The sequence below is a fragment of the Etheostoma spectabile genome, chromosome 2 (assembly GCF_008692095.1).
Source record: "Etheostoma spectabile isolate EspeVRDwgs_2016 chromosome 2, UIUC_Espe_1.0, whole genome shotgun sequence".
Taxonomy (NCBI): Eukaryota; Metazoa; Chordata; class Actinopteri; order Perciformes; family Percidae; genus Etheostoma; species Etheostoma spectabile.
In genome coordinates, this window is record NC_045734.1 from 28552856 (window position 1) to 28570229 (window position 17374).

General features: G+C 41.4%; 1 long non-coding RNA gene across 1 annotated transcript; it reads right to left on the bottom strand.

Annotated features, from left to right (window-relative positions):
* Window positions 1-1993: 1993 nt before the first annotated feature.
* On the bottom strand, window positions 1994-16475 carry LOC116703601 (uncharacterized). The gene is made up of 3 exons (XR_004335469.1): window positions 16466-16475; window positions 11300-11306; window positions 1994-2087 (listed from the first exon to the last, which is right to left on the bottom strand). It is a non-coding gene; the product is annotated as an uncharacterized LOC116703601 (long non-coding RNA).
* Window positions 16476-17374: the final 899 nt, after the last annotated feature.

Sequence of the window (17374 nt, forward strand, 5' to 3'; positions counted from 1 at the left end):
TTTGAGTGTATGTAGGTGTAGGGTGTGTAGTTGTGTGTGCCTTTATGTGTGCGAATAAATGTCTTTGCGCACATGGTTCGGCCCATATTGCCATTTTTCAAGTGTGTGCCCATGTGTTGTGTGAACATGTGGATTCAGTTCTATTCTGTAATTCCCCTGCTTTACGGTTTAAAAAAAAAAAAAAAAAGAAGAAACAAAACAAAGACTCCGACACTAATAAGGCTGTTGAATTATGAAGAGAACAGAGATGCATGACCCCCCTCGCCAGCTCCAGGGCTGAGCCTCTCTACTGTACCTACTGTATGTGGGAGCTATAGTCTCTATTCTTCCCTCTCATCCCTTTTCTTCTCCGTTTCATCTCGCATCTAGTGAATCTTTCAGAGAGCTGGTGTGTGATGTGCGTGTTCCTCGTGTGTCGGCGTGTGTTTTGACTGATTGTAACGGCATGCGTTCAGATCAGAGGAGAGCGAAATGAGCAGAAAAGGGGTAAAAAAAGAGGGATGCCATTGCTTGGGGAAAAGACAAGTGAGATGGCAGGGTGGAAAGTGTAGGAGAAAGAGAAAGGATGAGATAGAGAAAGAGATGGAGTGAGTGTGTCGAGGAGATGTTTAGGGGAAGACAGACTTCGATTTAGCATCTAGAGCGGGAAAGAAAAGAGTGCAGGGAAGACATACGCGTGGGGGTTAGCTTTGCCTCTTTCCATCTGCCTCCCTTTGATCTCTGTGACTTCTTGCCAGCGAGAAAGTAGAAGGGAAGTGAGAAAGGTAAAGAGAAGGAACGAACAGCCGAGTCATGAAGTAACAGAGAAAGATGAGAGGGAAGGGAGCAAATTACATTTGGGTGAAAGAGGGTGGGGGTGGGTGGGGGGGGGGGGGGATTCATCAAGCATCAAGCAGTGGTGGAGAGGGAAGTAAGAAGGGAGGAAATTAGGGAGAGGGAGCTTGAGTTAGAGATGCAGAGAGAGAGAAGAAGAGAGAAGCTGAGTCACAGGGAGAGATGAGACAGATGAGACAGCAGGGAGCAATGTGCGAGATGAAGGGGGTGAGGAAAGATGGTGACAAAGTTACAGGGCAATAATCACTACTAAGCAACGCAATTAAAGTCACTTAGCATTTGAAATCAAATTAGTAGGTGATGTAGGTGAGGTAACATGTGGGAGAAAATGGCGCCATGACCCCTGTGGAGGCAAAGATATACATATACTATATATATATATATATATATATATATATATATATATATAGTGTACATTGATATAGGGAGATTAGGGCTGGTTTGAAAAGAGGGAAATTAATGAATAGACACTGAAAGTCAAGCAGTTGCACTATTTGGATCAATGGTTTAATAAGTTCAGTGGGGGTACTGCAGTTCTGTGGGTGCCCAGGTTTAATTGACAATGCTAGGTACAGCAGAAACACTCCCAAATCAGAGAAATAAACCTATGCACACCAAGGGTCCTATTTTAACCGTCTGTGTTTAGGGCGTGTCCAAAATCCACCTTTGCTAGTTTCACGGAAGAAAAAAAAGGTCCGTGCGCTGGACGCATGGTTCCAAAGGGTTGTACTTAGAGTTTTGGGTGTAACAGGCAATAAATCAATCAGTGTCATCTCCCATTCCCTTTAAAAGCCAGGCGCGTTCGTACCTTGGCGCATTGCTATTATTATGGATGTGCACCGTAAAATATATATTGTTTGTTTTTTTTACATTAAATTTTAGGCATTTTAATTGACAAGACAGCTGAAGACATGAAAGGGGAGAGAGGGGGGGGGGGGGAATGATATGCAGCAAAGGGCCGCAGGTCAGAATCAAACCGGGGCCCGATGCATTGAGGAGTAAATCTCTGCATGTGGGCGCCCGCTTTACCAGCTGAGCTATCTGGGCGCCCAATATATTTATTTAATCATTTGCATGTTTGTGTGCTGCTGCTGGTCCCTGTGTGTGTGTGTGTGTGTGTGTGTGTGTGTGTAGCAAGCATAATGTGTATGCGCTGTGCATAAGCCTAGGCATATTTTACTTGATACGCTGTTACAATAACAATGAAATGCTGCAGAACTGACTTTAGACCAGGTTTGTGTTGGTCAATGGTGCTGCCTTAAGAATAGTAATATACCCAGAACTCACTTGAACAAACCTCGCTGTCAGACCCATGGGCTCAAAAATGGGCACAGGTGCATAAAATAGCAAAGGCACTTGCATCTGGCTTTCCACTACTCAACATGTTTGTATGTTTTTATTTACACCAACATTAGGTTGTTTTAATGCAGGTAAAGCAGCAAAAAACGCTTCAGAAAACAGGCTTAAGTAACCACTAGAAAACAGCTCGAATGCCAGTGAAAATGTCATGGTGGGTTTATACATTTATCTCTTATTTAGTCTCTCTTTTAGGCCGGCTACACACTGGCTGCGTGGATTTTCCTATGTCCCACGCACCAGAAACGTGTCTGACGCGGCGCTGCTGCTGCTAGGTGACGCACAGGGAGGACTGCAGTATCACGGGACATAGCTCGACATATTCAAACCCAAAAAATGGGTAAACACAAATATAAAGGCTACTGATTTGATTAAAGTAAGACAATGTTGGCAGTATTGATGGCAAAATAGGTTACAGAATATATATATGTGTACAGAATCTACAGTATTTTACATTTATATGTGCAGTGATGTCAAAACCTAGGGACTTTCAAACATCAACATGTCATTTACTGAATGTATTTATGTCAAAATGACACAAACATCTTTTCCTATTGTGTTTGCCTGGAAAAAATTGGTGTCCATTTTTATTTCTAGTACGCATGCGTTTTTTGGTGCGTGAGAAGTGTGTGTCATGCAGGCAGTGTGTAAGCTCTGACCTGTTAACATGGGAGCCGAAATGAAAACGGACACGCAACGCAGCTGACACGCTCACACATCCAGTGTGTGGCCGGCCTTAAACTCTGTGCCTTCGAATCTGGAAAGATGTTCAAGCGCTGCTACATCAGTGGCTACATCAGGTCAATAAAAAGGGTAAAAGTTACCCGGGTGTCATGTTTCCATCATGCTGGTTGGAGCTGGAGCCGATAAAACCCGTCACTCCTGCAGTAGGAAAGGGGCTTTAATGCGCTAAAGAGAGAAAATGTTTTTCTCAAGCAAAAAAAAAAAAAAAAGAGCTACAAGAGGGGACACATTGGACGTAGTTCCTTCAGGTTTCCAGAAACACTGCATCAGGTTGGTTGGATGTGTAAGTCAGTTTGGTAAAATGTAAGATAACTTCATATGTCAAACGTGTTCTTCTACATGATATTCAGTTTTTATTGAGTTCAGACTCAAAATGGCCCCAAACTGATCAATGCTACTTTAAAGTGAAAAGTCAACTGTGAATTTCAATCACTTAGGATTGCAAGTCTGTTGTCTGTGTCGCTAACGACAAGCTAAAGCTAATACTTGTGTTTTGTGAAACCTGATAAGTCATGGTTTAAATCAGTTCCTGTTCAGATTGTGGGACAGTTGGACAGCAAGATGGGTTGAGCAACCACGGCACTGTGTGCAACAAGCAACAAGGGAGAAAAACTCATTTGCTACAGCCCTGATTCCCTCCTCTGGCTGGCTTCTTCTCCATAGCAACGGTGGATAGGAGCTAATTGCAATTCCAAACTGACAGGAAAATATAAAAAAAAAAAACAACGTCACATACAAAGAAATAATTACAAATGATGGGCATGATGTGAATCTGTAGTACTGTCAAATTATCCGGGAGATTTGAGATTGTATTTTAAGGAAGATGTAATTAAAGACTTTCTAATGGAAATTTGGTTAAAAAAAGAAAAATACTCATGCTTCATAAGTCTCTTAGACGCGCGTGAGGCGGGTTGCCTTGGTGAAGTGAACTTTTGCTGCAGCTTCATTAGCAGTTTTGAAATAAGATGCTTCAACCATGAAAGTGTTTCACCCTTCGTCTGCTTTCATATCTAGACCCAAGGCTTTCCGTCTCATTTTGCAGATTTTAATATCTAAATATTAGTAATTAAACAAGAAAGTGACAGTAAGTTAAAACAATTGTGCATGTGCATGCGCCGGATGACGTCCCTCGCGAGGGAACGTGTCCTGTTTCGAGGCTGTCTGAATCTGTGCCTTCATGCAACTCTATGGCTTAAACTCCCGGGCTCAGGTGGGTGTGCGTGACAATTTGCCCTCACTTTGTTGCCACATCCGACAAACAATTGATCGGCTAGTTGAACTTGGGAGCTCTTTCATGTCTCGACATGTGTTCCCGAATAGATGATGGCGATGGGATGTTTGAAGAAGAAAGCCACCGCCGTAATCGGGACGCCCTGTCAGCTTCAAATGGATTAGCGTTTGATTTGCGTGCCGGCACTTCAGAGGTTCAGTTGCGAAAAAAAAGGGTGGCGGGATGAAGGGGTTGGGGTTGGAAGACAGAGAAAAAGGGAAATGCATTTCAGACAAGGTGGCGAAAACAGATGCGAGCTTTGCTCATTAGCAAGAGAGAAAGCTGTTTGAAGTCGGGATGTTTGGCAGAGTTGGCAGCAAATGCGACAGGAAGGCTCCGTAATGAAATTTAGGTGCTCGTTTTCTGACGAGCTCGGAGGAATGATAGGAACACAGCAAAATCCCCGAAAGACAAAAATCCTGTGGTTAAATGTTTGCTTTGAATATAAATATGTAATTTATTATAAGTATATATATATATATTTTTTGGCATCCCTTCTCATGGGTGTGCGCTTGGGTTCACACAGCACTATGGGCTTTAGCTGTATGGCGGCAGGTATCACTGGAGCTGTAAATTATACCCAGTGTGAAATCTCAGCTTGGCAGTCCTGTGCCATCTGTTTCTCCTGACGTATTTGGTATGCGGCGCTGCCGTACACATGCTCCATTACACAGAGATGTGATTGTTTGCTCTCGCATTAAAACAATTTCAATTTTACTCTGGTAGTCTATAGATTTTCACCAGTGAGACAGTGTTTTTAGTATTTTTATTTGATGGTGGACATTACATAGCCAGGTCCTGCCAGCCACTCTCCATTGACAAGTGTTAACCCTTGTGTTGTCTTCCCGTCAAAATTGAAAATCAACCCTTTTTGTTACGTTTTTGTCCCTTTTTCAACATGTTTGACGCTTTTTTAAATGTTTACTTATTTGACTTTTTTTCAACACTACATAACTAACTTATTAACTTTAGTTTTACAGTTATTTTTGGAATTAATGGTCAATAAACCTCATTTATGGGAAATTATACCTAATGTTTGTAAATTAGGATCTAGATTGGATCTGCCCAGAGCCAGAGAAATGGAAATTGAGCAGAAATACGTAGCAGGGCGGAGCCGGGCTAGGGGTTACATTCATGCTTCTGTCAAAATGAACGTGAAGACCCCCCTCCACTCAGAAACAAGTTTTTCTTAGGGTGAAGTCTCATAAAATGGACGACCTGTACTATACTGTCATGTTTTTGTACAAAGTTTGTTGCTAGAGATGTGTTTTCACATTCCTCTACTCAAGGGGGGAGATATCTGTGCACTTCCCTAAAGTTTGAGATTTAAACGTACCCCGGGCACGCTTGATTAGGTCTGTCACTAATGTCACTAACTAACCTAACGCTGACTAATACAAAAAAGCTCCGGCAAAGAAAAGCTCCAGCGTAGAGCTGACGAAAACGGGAATGGCTGACGTAGTTGTCAGCGTCTGTCAGTCACAAGCTAACAAGCTAACAGGCAACATAAACAAATAAAAGATGCTAACAACACCTCGCATTGTGATATGCATGCTAGTTGCTGATTTCGGTGCTCAGTAGACTCCTGATTCTGAGTCTGGATCTGACTGCGGCTGGGTTCAGAACACAGAAAATGTTGCCGCACCTACTGGAAATGGGGGTGGCGTCCCAACAAGGGGTTGCACCTGGATAGAGTGTGCAGGAGGCAGGATATGATGCGGATTCCACCACAGTTGTAACCGTTCTGTAATTTGGTCATAAACAATCAAGTCTCTTGCTGTTCCTTGAATTTTTCGGAGGAATTTGGCGTTAGCCCTTACCGACAGAAGTTCTCGAATCTCCTCGTCTTTCATTTTCATGGCAGTCTTTGTGTAAGTGACCCTTCTTCTTCACCATTGGTTGCATGTTAGAAACATCATCAATATGCCCACTCGCTCCCTGTGAATTCTCGGAAAAACAACCTGTTCACACATGGGCTCCATCGGACATTACACAGTACACAGGCTCTTCCGGGTAATGTCTGGATGAATTCAGGGTTGCAGGGCATTTGTGAAAGTGGCTAAAGAAACCAGGAAAATCGTCCTGAATGAACTCCTGCTACGCTCAGTTTTGACAGGTGAAAAATGCTGAAATACCCTACTAATGTACTGTACTAATAAGTCCAGCTTTAATTTTAATTGTGGCTGTAAATTATGTATAAGACTAACTGTTGTTTGACACACGATGACTATTTGTTCAGTACCTACTAATGTGACGAGTTGTTAGTTGTAACTCAGAGGAGCTCACAGTCCACATGGACTGTATTCATTACAGCCAGCTTAATAACTGATGAGACTAGATCAAATAAAGGAGACTAAATAAATAAAATGAATAAACGGCAGTTATTAGATGCACAACTGCAGATTTGACCAATGGCCAGTGTGTTAATTAATTTGAATATGAGTCATAATATCAAGCAAATGATCCAGTGTCACGAAGGAGGGCAGCCAGAGTGTTTTGTCAATTTACAGGGTTGTAAGCACCTGGTGTGGGAATGGGAGCATGGTCAGAGGCTTCCAGTGGCAAGTTAAAAAGCAGTGACAGCTGGTGATGGGGTTTGTCAAAGTCAGCATGTGCTGATTAGGAACAGGAAATACAAGCTTTCTGATGGAGGTGAATGACTTCTTCTGGGAACTAACACACACCTTCCACTGTCCTGATAGTGTCCGATGAGTGAATGAGGGAATCATAAAAACAACTTGTACAGAAGATGAAACACATGAGTACTGTTTTCTTTGTTCATTCTTTCTATTGTATTAAACGTGTTTTTACTCTAGGTTTCTGATGTTAACCACTTTGGATACCTGCCGGTTGCTGTAAAGTGCTATACAAATACATTTTAATTGATTGATTGATATGAGCACAAGATGTCGCAATTATTTAATAAGATTGTTTAAAAAAACTAAAACAATGGGCCCTTGTGCAATAATATTGTAGTAATTTTATCCTATAGCTTGCTCTAAATCCTTCCCCCTCCCCCCATGATGGTTGCTCAAACAAATGTTATGAGTCAGATTCAGATTCTTACTTTACGTCGTAAATTGCTCATTTCAACCTAACATATGCCACCTTTGCATTAGCGGCTGCACATTTGTGAGACATGATAATTGATATTAAAGGTGCACTATGAGTTCCTGCATGGGTTAATCGTGATTTCATTTTTGTCTCAAATCGTAAGCTTCTATACTTGATCTGCTAGCTGCTTGCCCCCCTGAATACACTGTGTCAAAGCCCGGTCTCGAGAGACAACACGGGGTAATCGTCAAAGAAACACTAGGGGCACAGGATAGGCACCAAAATACAACAAACCACCTTCATACAGATACACTGCCCCACCCCCTCCTGCAACCATCTTGTTGGTAATTGGAATGTGGTTTGTTTTATTTTGGTGCACAGCCTGTGCCCCTAGTGTTTGTCTGACTTTTGTGCCCCCTGTGTTGTCTCCCGAGACCGGGCTTTTTTCACAGTGCATTCAGGGGGGTGGGCAGCTAGCGGATCGAAGAGAAATGCCTACGATTTGAGACAAAGATGAAATCACGCTGAAGCAATGCAGGAACCCATAGTGCACCTTTAACAATATTATCACATTACTGTGTAAGACAACCACATGTAGGCAAGTTTAAAGGAGCATTGTGTAGGATTTAGTGGAATCAAGCAGTGAGGTCGCAGACAGGGGCGATTACAGGATTCGTTTTGTGGGTGGAGGGGGGGGGAACCATAATTATCTGCTTAGAAAATCAGCTTAGAAATATAGGTATTATTGGATAGAAATGAACAACACAATGTGATTTTGCTAAATAGAACATAAAACCTCACACAATATGACATTCATCATTACTTTCACTTGTTTTCATTAAACAAATTGTCTATCTGAATACAATACCGATTTCTATAGGCTGAGTCTGCCACTTAAAAAAAAAAAAAAAACTATTCCAGTGCTGCTTCCATGGTATCAGAATTTTGGATTGTCATCATGGAAACATTAAAGCTACAGTGCGTAGTTTCTGTCGACCCCTCGAGGAATTCTAAGTAATGACAAAAGCAATGTCGGCGCGTCCACATGATACAAGCCTTCCGTGATCAAGCACCACCCCCACCACTAGTCCACGCTGTTACCAGCAGGCAATCATATTCCAGGGGCGGGGGGGGGGGGCACCAAATTAAAAACAAATAAAAACAAAGTTATGAATACATTCAAATCCTGCCAATAGATCCCCTTAAATCCTAAACACTGATCATTTAAAGATCCCTGTGCATGAAAATTTCACTTTAAGAGGTTTAGTTCCCCGTACCTATCCATTTCAACACCACGAGTGGCTAGAAATCACAGAGCCATACCTAACAGAAGAAAAGAAGGTACATTTGGTGTCAAATGTAGATGCGAGAACATAAAATGGCTTGCCAAAGCAAAGTAATCCATGACTTAAATGGAAGGCGGTTAACAACGTCACATCTGTTCTTTTGAATTTCGTTCCCTATAAATATACGACAAATACGACAATTGAAGTGACAAAAACGGTTCTACATCATATTAATTCCAAGGAAAGTAAGGAGACATAGGACAGCTTGTGAAGCACTAAGAGCCCATCTGATGACTTTATCCCCACTTTTTAATTTGTTTATGTACAGCACCATTATGTTCCCAGGAAGACAGAAGCCGTTCCGAGATTTTGTCTTGTTTCCTTTTCATCCGTGGGAGAGGGAGCAGAAAGAAAAACAAGGTCTCGAATTGCTCTCCCCCGCGAGAGCACTGACGCGGTCTTCCCCCGGTGCCACCAGGGACGTCTTCCATCCTCCTTCGCCCACTTCAAGGAGCGCCGTCTGTCCCCAAAGACTCCGTCGCATCCCGGCTCCCCGGAATAACTAGGGCATCTGGGAGAAAACTTCACAACATAATTAAAGGAGTGTTTTTGGCCCTGCACTCTCGTCTCACTTTGTGTGTACACGTTCTCGGCACAAAGATACTTTGGGGAGGAGAGTTAAGAGATTAGTTGCATTGTGCAGCCCAAACGTGGATGACAGTCTTCGCACCACACCTGCTTTAACTACCCCCCTAAACCTAGATGAAAACCGCTTTAGATGATGCAACCGTGTGTTTTTTTCAACACCAAGAAGAACATCTTGCTTGGCTTTGACTGGTACAAATGCCCCCCCCAAACAACTAAAATGACATAAAACTTTTGAAGATTATAGAAACCATTCTTTTGAAAGCAGGACTGTGCTGGTAGTGGCACAGCATAGAATTATTTTCTTTTATTCCCTTCAGTCGCTCCCTTTCTTTTGGCCTCATTACCTTTTGCACACTGCTTTCCATTTGTTTTATTCTCACCCCCCCCCCCCCCCCCGCATATGTGCAGCTCTCTCCATCTCCCCCTGTGTTACCCTCTCTCCTCCTCGTAACCACAATGACCCTTCCTCCGCTTTCTTCTTCTGCCGTGTGAGCTGATGCCGTGTAAAAACGACGAGGAAAAAGGGAATCCTGAAAGACATAAGAAGTTAGAAGCCTAGTGAGACACTGGACGCGGGAGCAGCCGGAGAGAAGAAGAAGAATCGCCATGAAGCTCAGTCATTTTTCCCAGCCAGTCAGTCATTAAGTTAGTCGCTCAGTCCGAAAAGACAGTGGCTTCCTCTTGACTCCCCCGTTTCATGGATGACGAAGTGGTAGCACTCTTTTTTTTTTGCAAAACATGAAAGAACACTTTACATGGTAGAGTCCCCTCGGTTTCCTTCCTCTCTTCACAATCGCTGTCAAAATATTGACACAGGAGTGGGGAAAGCAAGCTGCGTTTTACTCTCATGTATCAGACGCGCTGTCCTTTTGAATTATTGATACTCCTAGAAGGGGGGGTTTGTGCTGAACACAGGGCTATCTTCAGGTCTTTTTTTTAACTCATCTTTAGTGGCGGTACCTGTGGAACCAATCCATGGCTGCCTGCAGATTGCCGGCTCAAAGCGCTTTCTTTTCCTGTTAGAAATGTAGCTCATGGCTAAAAAAAGAGACTGAGTGGCTTTTAGTGAAACACCTGGCCTCAGGGCTCGCAGCTACTTTCACAGTGTTTAGCTGATGGCAAATTGTAGAGGTTGCAGGTTCAAGTACACGGGATGGCTGTGTTGCCAAAGTACCCTCGGGTGTAGAGACCGGCATATTGCGTTGAAAACATTAAGAGAGTATGTAAGGAGATGCCCTTGGACTTTACATGAAATCACAGTTTTCCTGCAGAACAATCACAACGTACCTTATGCTAGTGTTCTGTGGGGCTGAAGTACGGGTTGGTCTGCTTTTGGAGTAGTTTTGCTGATTCTGAGTAATTGCGCTTTCACATATCACAGACCAACAACTGTACAAAACTGCTCTGATGTGCATTATAGGCTTCATTAATTTTCAGCGGCATGCATCTATCATCTACCACACATAAAACACACGTTACCAATAACTCACTTTGATTAAGATGTCAATAATTCCATCAAGGGTTTCCTAAATGTGCAAAACAATTACCATAGTGATTGGATTAGAGCTGTAAGCGGGCCTTACAAGTCAGGCCTGATAAGGCCCGAGTCCGACAGAATTCGGCCCGAGCCCGACAATTATATTTTGAATGACAGCTTTTTAACCCTCATGTTGTACCTCGGGTCAAATTTGACCCATTTAAAAAAAATTGAATCACAAAAACTGGGCCTTTGAAATAAGCGCTGAAAATGTCAACATTGGAAATAGCAAATAACTTTGAAAAAAACATCCAATAAGCATCCACAACAAGCAAAAGTGACAAAAAAAGTCAAAAAAAGCAATAATAGTAATAAAATTGTATTGACTTTTATCATGGTTGACGGGAAGACAACACAAGGGTTAAAAGCCTGAGCCCGTTTACAGCCCGACATTATTCAAATGTGCGCATGCACACAGCTCCTTTGCCTGCTGTCAAGAATGAGTCATTTATACATTTTGGAACATTATTTATTCATGACTAATGTTCTTTGCCGTTGCAACCAAAACGTTATCGCCAGAGGCCACCTCCGTTTCACCTCCTCAGTATCCATTTTTGCACTAATCGAAACGCATCACCTGACCGCTTATTTAGAGCCCAGCCCGAACCCGTGTAAAATGAAAGAAATTAAATCTGAATATGACGGAACACGTCGGGCCCCGGCAGTTTTGGGCAAAGAACTTTAGCTTTAGATTGGACCATGAAATGTCCCTGATCTGGGGCAATTCTAGGATCAGAGCTTTGGGTTTTAAAGTTATTCTTCTGTGATATCTGTGCATTTCAACCTCATTTGGGACCATCACAGCAGGGGAAGCACTGAATTAGATAACTATATAAGAAAGACACTAACTCTTCTAAGAGAAATGATTTTATTGCTGAGCCATAGGGCGTTTATTACAAATGTGAGGTGGCATTAACAATTAAATGGGATATGTATACATGGGAAAGCAGACATTTCCAAAATGCAGTGCTTATAACTTTTTGAAAATTTGAAATTTGGCTGACATGCACTATTTTCCCAAGAAAATTGTCAGGGTTTTCTTCTGAATGTTCTTGGTATGTAGATTCTGGGTTTAGTTTCACGATGCTGGGACATTCCCAGAGCAGAACTCCTTAACTTACAAGAATTTGTTTTAGGCCCTATTTTTTAGGGGTGCTTCATATAGTTATACATCTTGTTTTAATGTGAATGATCCTATCCAATGTGTTCCCCCAGCTTGCCTATGGTCCCCCAGTGGCTAGAAATGGCAATAGTTGTAAACCGAGGCCTGGGTATCCGGCTCTGCCTTTGAGAAAATGAAAGCTCAGATGGGCCAATCTGGAAATATCTGCTTTCCCATGGATAATTATCCCATTTAATTTTTAATGCAACCTCACCTTTGTAATAAAGGTTACCTCCCCTTTCTCTGCTTTGCCCGCCCAGAGAATGTGGCCCACCCATAAGAGAGAGAGAGATCTCATGGCTTTCAAACGAGTAAAGTGGCAGTTGTTTGCCCCCCCTCAAAAACTACAAACTCAGAAATGGCAAATACTAAGGAAAGCTCATTGTGGGACTGGCTCTGGTGGCTGGAATTCTGCACCAAGGATGAATTTGTGGAAAGAGTATTAGAGGACCACTAAGGTCTATATAAAGAGACTTCAGATACAGTATTAGGGACCACTAAGGTCTATATGAAGAGACTTCAGATACAGTATTAGGGACCACTAAGGCATATAAGAGTTTCCCATACTATTAGACCACTAAGTCCAATAGAAGACTTCAGATACAGTATTAGGGACCACTAAGGTCTATATAAAAGAGACTTCAGACACAGTTTTAGGGACCACTAAGGTCTATATAAAAGAGACTTCAGAACAGTATTAGGGACCACTAAGGTCTATAAAAGAGACTTCAGATACAGTATTAGGGACCACTAAGGTCTATATAAAAGAGACTTCAGATACAGTATTAGGGACCACTAAGGTCTATATAAAAGAGACTTCAGATACAGTATTAGGGGACCACTAAGGTCTATATAAAAGAGACTTCAGACACAGTATTAGGGGACCACTAAGGTCTATATAAAAGAGACTTCAGATACAGTATTAGGGACCACTAAGGTCTATATAAAAGAGACTTCAGATACAGTATTAGGGGACCACTAAGGTCTATATAAAAGAGACTTCAGATACAGTATTAGGGGACCACTAAGGTCTATATAAAAGAGACTTCAGATACAGTATTAGGGGCCCACTAAGGTCTATATAAAAGAGACTTCAGATACAGTATTAGGGGACCACTAAGGTCTACATAAAAGCATTCAAAGAGCACCATGTCATGGGACCTTTGACTACACGGCTCCCTTACCTATAGTTAGTTACAGTAAGGTGTACATTAAATCAAAAACAGGTTTTAAAAAAACATTTTCAGACACATTGTAATTAAAAAAAAGCATTTTAGCGGCCCTCCTGCACTTACTCTGAGGACCCCTTAGGGGTGACAGACCCCCTGTTGAATATCTCTGCATTTAACTGTGTTATTCAGGGAGTAGCCAGGTTCTGAATTTCTTATGTTAAAAACAAACAACCAATTTATACAACTCGAATGGTTCAATTCAAACGTGACTAAAAGATCTTCATTGAACCAACTCCACAGCTGTATCCAACCAAGCCGACCATTATGTAGAGTCTGGCAAAAAAAAAACAATTGATGAAGCTCTCTTAACTGAATAGCTAAAAGACCGAATGTGGCTTTTTTATTACAATTATTATCATTAAAAGAAATCCAAGCACACTGTCAAAGTTTTACATGCAAAGTGTGCTCTGGGGTGTGATGCAGCTTGCTATCTACTTAATCAGGTGTTATCAATCCCCGCAGCTTTTCACGGTCTTGTGGTCATGGAGTTCAACACAAAATAAACAAACTAATGTGTTTCTTTTTAATTAAAGGAGTGTTTGTTGCCCTGCACCCTTGGTTTGCAATTTTAATCTCATAATGTGGCATTCCGCCGCATACATAGTGCATTAAACTCAAAAGGGAAATATTAAATCAAAATGTGTCCCAGTCCTTGCTTTTTTTCACTCGCATGCTGCGAAATTTGTTATTTAAACCAGTGCTCCTGATAAATCACATATTGTAAGAATATAGGTTAGCCCTCAAGAGAAAAGCAGATGTGCAGCATGTTACATCTGGCTTTGAAGTGACCGAGAGAGTGAGTTTGAACCGTTGGACCTCGGCGGTATCTCTGAGTGCTGCCTGGGGGTATCAGACGGTGTACGATAGGAGCCAGGTGGAGCGTCGACATTTAGCTAACAAAGAGCACGCCAGCGTAACCCCTGTGGGGTTGTAGGTGAGTCCATGACCGAGCCACGTTGAAGTGTATCAGATGAGCCGCTGACATTATATATTTTTTTATCTCTCTCACACCTGCATTGACTCTCACTGTGAAAAAGTGAAGTCCACATCCACTTACCTCTCAATGCATTGGCAATGACTAACACAATGGACGTGCTGAGAAACAGGGGGTGGAGGTGGAAAGTCATCTTACATTATCGTCACTATTTTTACATTGAATGTGCTTATAGTGGATGGTTCCTGCACATTACATTGATCAATAAAGACTACAATTATTACTTTATTATCATGACAATTTGTTAGTTAGTTTAGTCACAAGCCATGCAAAAAAAAATACTTTGGGATTGCCAGATTGTAAAAAATCCCTGCTGAGTCACTAGTTGGATTATTAAAGCTTAAGTTTATACTTTTTATTGATATTAATGAACGCCCGTTACATACAAGCCGTTTCCATATGGGTTACTACAAAGCTAATTAAGACTCTCAGCTCTATTTTTCTCTATTTCTCAGTATGATTATGTTCAGAAGATTGTGGCGTCAGGCGACTTTCCCAAAAGATAACTACCTCTTCTGACGAGTCCATCATGATATATATATATATATATATATATATATATATATATATAATATATATATTTTTTTTTTTTTTTTTTTAATTTCCTCCTTGGTTATAAGTAACTCTGTGGACGATAGTTGAGAGTGCTGCACAATCACGCAAGGCTTGTTTCATATCATAAAGCGTCATTTATTAGACGTAAAATGTTCAAACATGTGGTTGGAAATTCAGGTTTTTAATAATAGTGTTACATTAGCATAATGGCACTCTTTTGTTTAACAATTCCCATGCTGTCCGCACCACAAGATGACCTGATTTCCTGCTGTGTGATTGTCTCCTGGTAGAAAACAACTTTGGGATCCCTGAGAACATCAAAACAATTAAAAAAAAAATAAAAATGACCGTGCAATTTTAACACAATTCTTCCATGGCAAAGGCCTGCCAACACACAATTCAAAAGAAATGAAATGAGAGGTTGAGATGCTAACCTCTTATTGACACGATATGCAAGAGGGAATTGCTGCATGTCATGGCACTTCCCCAGTCAGCTGTGATGGTTAGGGTTAGGGTTAGGGTTAGGGTTAGGGTGAACAACAGCTAAACAGCGCAGTGACATGACAGTTGCATGCTACGTTTTGTTAAAATAGAATTGAGACGTCAGAAATCCAATCCTCTTGAATGTAAGTGTTTTCCTTCCTATAATAGGAAAACACTCTTTCCAAGAGGGATGCGTGGGATTTCTCGCTTTCTGGTCTATAGCCTCTGCTAAATTAGCTTTATCCCCGGTGCGGACAAAATGTATCTTGACCCGTTTTCCCATATCAATGTTCTTTTTAATTCCCCAAAATAACATGATTTATTCCACACAACGCTCTTTGCCAAGTACAAATCTCTACTTTCATTCATTTTGGGGCGTCCTATTCAATTTTATAGTGTTTTTGAAATAGTATTGCGTAAAAGTTCACATATTCCAGTCTGTGATTATCTATCAACATCCATTCCTTTAATTTTAGTCGAAATAATTCCTAATTTCTGCTTTTCTAACTCAAACATTAGGTATGATTTCCTAATAATGAGGTTTATTGACCATAAATTCCAAAAATAACTATAAAACTAAAGTTATTTAGTCAGTATTACGTAGTGTTGAAAACGTCAAAAAAGTGACAAACATTGAAAAAATGCGTCAACCAAAGTGTTGATTTTCAATTTTGACGAGAAGACGACGCAAGGGTTAAAACACTCCCGGGGGAGGGGAAAAGCGTTTCATGTTTGAAAGTCTTTTGCATTCGCCGGTCTCGGGTTTGAAAGGCGAGGTGTTCATTGTTGACATCACGTTGTGCTATTTCATTTTGAGATTGGATAGTCCACTTCATAAACAAGCGTTTTGGCTTGGCTGGCTCTGTCCAAGGGGGATTTAATTCTTCCATGTTTTGTTTCATTGTGCATAATCAGGAAAACACCCCCCATCTATTTTTTTATTCCCAAATCGCACCGTGTACATGCTCACCCCTGCAGTCCACTCAAACAGACCAGTGACCAACTTTGCATCATGACCTACCGGATTAGGACAAGGGATATATATACGGTAAAAGAAAACCTGCTCCACATATTAAACTGTATAGTTACCGGATCAGTAATTGCCTAATTTGCATTTAAATTGTGCAGAAATAGATGTATTACCATATGAAAAGTACACCTATATACACACGCACAATGTATTGCAATATCAAGGAAATAGTGCATCATCCTTCATTGTCCTATTACTTCCCCGTTTCCTCGTAGGCATGTGCTGACACACACAGACTTTGTTCCACAGAGCAACGGCTTTCCGAATAATTTCCGTTGACTTCCCGGTGCATTGGCCACCGGAGGCAAATTCATAAAAGCAAAGATCTAAGACATTAATTCACGTGATTTCATTAAAGATGTGTGGCTGCATTAAGCCCATTTGTTACACAGCAGCAGCGGTGAGTACACTGTATGTGTGCCCTGTTGTGTAATTTGATTCGGGGGATTTCTAGGCTTATTTCGTCACTTAATTAGCTAGAGAGGAGTGTTGCTTTCATTTCTTTGCTGCTTCCGTTTTGTTTATCTCTCGGCCACAGAGGTGTGGAGTCATTTCAAGGTCTTTCGCATCGCGTGGAGATCAACGCCGGCCTACTACTGTGGAATCTTCCATTTCAACACTGATTAGAAGATGACAAAATCCCCCCCTAATGAAGCCTTGTTTCTCAAACATCCCCAGTATGCTTTAATGGTATCATCTAATATTCCCATGTGAAAGTGCCCATTATGACAGCAATTAAAGCCATTCCAGAGATAATTTTTTTCAAAGCCCACACAATAAGAAATTTGAATACTGTACCCAATGCTATTCCCCATAATAACCACAACAACCTACACTGTTACCCCTGCCTTGTACTAATTACAGACAATTAGTCGCGGAGACAGGTAGAGATATCAGACTCTTTCATCAAGTTTTAGTTTCAGCTGATTATGAAGGAGCGGCACATTGGATCTCCTCACACAGAACTCCCCATAGGCCTAATTGAGTCTTGGATGATTCCTGCGTTGTTTATTTAGCCCTGATTACACCTGGGATAAAGGCTTCAATTAAAAACCAGGGGCGTAATGATCTCTGCTCAAATGCCAGCCATGTACCACCGATGGCCACTTACAGAAAGGTCGGTAGCTCACACAGCGGCGCATTGTGCAGTATCATTCTCTTTTTTTTTCTTTTTTTTTTTTGAAGATGT